Below are 2,358 nucleotides of genomic sequence, written 5' to 3'. Positions count from 1 at the left end.
TCCGTAACACAGCCTAGCACCAATTAGATCCAGGTTCAGAAAACAGATGCCGTCACCAGTGCAGAACAGGGAAAAGCTTTCTTTCACAATGTGCTGGGGCTCGTGAAGACTTCTAGGAGCTGAAGTAAGGTCACCTATTCTTTCTTTCTGGAAGATAATAAAAGCTATGAAAAATTGCCAGCCAGGGTTTTGGAGTTTGGATTAAAAACCTCCAGGAACTGGTTTTAAACCATATGATAACTTCTTTCCTTCATCTGCTGGGGGTTGCTTTAAGCTCATGCTGGCCTAAGGCAATTAGTAAAACACCTTTACCCACACTCTGGGACCTTCATGGCTTCCCTGCATTGTGAGCATGGGCTATGAGGATGGTCTCCTATCCTCCCTCCTCCGCCTCACTGCACGGCTGTGCAAGGAGGAAAACACAGTCAATCCCATGTAAAACAGCTGCAATTGTTTGGTTTTGTTTTGTTTTAAACTGCCTGGTATTCAAGCAGTCTTGCTTGTCACTAGAAAGAGTATAGGGGAGTTCTCCTAGAGAGATGGGGTGGGGAGAAGAGATGATTTGCCTTAGCCTGTTAGAAATCATATGACTGGAAGTTTCCAAGACTCCGGAGGAAATGAAGCAATAAATCCAGCTGAAAGTCAGAAAAGACAAGTATAAGTGGAGTTAAATGTCAATTCTTTTTTGGAGTCTGGGCTAGACTGAAAAACTAAAGAAAAATCATGGAAATAATATAATATGTGGATTTTTCAGCAACATTTTGTGTATTCTAGATATTTGAAAGAAGTGATTTTGTTATGAGAAGCAACCTTATAAAAAGATATGAGACTAAAACCCTGTCCCAAGCTTTGGGAAATTAAAATTGGATCAAATTTGGTGTTTTGGCACTGTCTCAAGTTGAATAGCTTGGTCTGGGAAAGGGGCCAGTAGAACATCATAGCCAGGAGAAACAAAGAACAAGAGGTATGTGGTGTAGCCAGTGCACATCAGCTAGTGACCTATAACAGCTTTTGCTAAGGGAAGAAAGTATGGGTTCTCAACTTGTAAATATCCTATTTTCCTCAAAAGACCTTTCTGTCTGCTCCCCAGCACTTGTTAAGGCTCCCTAAATTCAGTGAATGATCACAATGTCCTGTTCTAGTCAGAGACTACAGGAATTAAAAATGTTCCTTAGTCAAAACTCACATGTAAGTTATATTTTTAGAAAGGTCAAAACCAATGGGGAGGAATTGAAAGTAAATATAGAAGAATGTTATTACAATATTTTTTATCACACAAGTGGGGCCACACATAAAAAAGAAACCAAGAAACCAGCATACAATCAAACATCTCTGCTGAATTGACAAAGAGGTCTTTCAGAAGTGGGAATATGTAGTTGCTGCTGGCCTGATTAGGTGTTTATTCAAATACATTCCTATTTCCTTCACTAGAGTTGATGATGTCATCAAAGGAAGCCCCAATTAACAAAGCTAAAAGCCTGAGCCTTCCCAAGTGAAGCTCACCAATCCATGATGTGATCAGGATAGGTTTGCATAATCCATCTTTACGTGCAAAAAAGCCTACTGCAGCATGGTGCTGAAGTTGACTCCTTGCTAATTCTCTCTCTCTTCTGAGTATCAGGGTCAGATCCCAACTTTGAGGCTCATTTTTCCTTCTGTCTGCTTTAACAAATCGCTGCTGCACTTTGCTGCAAAAGACCTGTTGCAGCTAGAGACTGCACCAGCAAAAACAACAGCCTTCATGGTTACTCTGAGTATTAAGGCTGAAGGTGTTGAGCAACACTGGCCCTGCTTTTTCTGCATGCCAGCCAGTGGGTGAACCTGCATGCCACAAGGGAGGGTGTTGGACCACAGCTTTGGTTAAACTGAAAGGACAGTGTGATTGATGTTTGCCATTCTCTGTTCTTCCTAGCAATCCCAGGCAAAGGAGATGCTCTGGAAAGGAAAAAAAAAAAAAAAAAAAAAAAAAAACAGAGCTATCTTTACTTGAGCCAGCCTGGGGACAGTATTACTCTGGCTATTCGGCATCTGTCCAGGCTGACTTTGCTGAGTGCTGCATCAGTAAACACACACTAACGTTTACACAAGCAACAGTTTGGCACAATCAGGACAGATCAATAGGGTGAAGAATACACTGCTGGGGGCATAACCATACTATGTGCAATTTTACTTTGGACTAGATATAATGTCATGGCTCAACCCCAGCCAGCAACTAAGTACCACAAAACTGCTCGCTCAGTCCCCCTTGGTGGGCTGGGGCAGAAAATTGGAAGACTAAAAGTGAGAAAACTCATGGGTTGAGGTAAAAACAGTCTAATAGGTAAAACAAAAGCTGTGCATGCAAGCAAACCAAAACAA

This window comes from Empidonax traillii, unplaced genomic scaffold (genome assembly GCF_003031625.1).
Source record: "Empidonax traillii isolate 1590-97213 ecotype Southwest subspecies unplaced genomic scaffold, ASM303162v1 scaffold867:size481033, whole genome shotgun sequence".
NCBI lineage: Eukaryota > Metazoa > Chordata > Aves > Passeriformes > Tyrannidae > Empidonax > Empidonax traillii.
The sequence above is the reverse complement of the archived record's forward strand: the minus strand, read 5'-3'. Positions refer to the sequence as shown.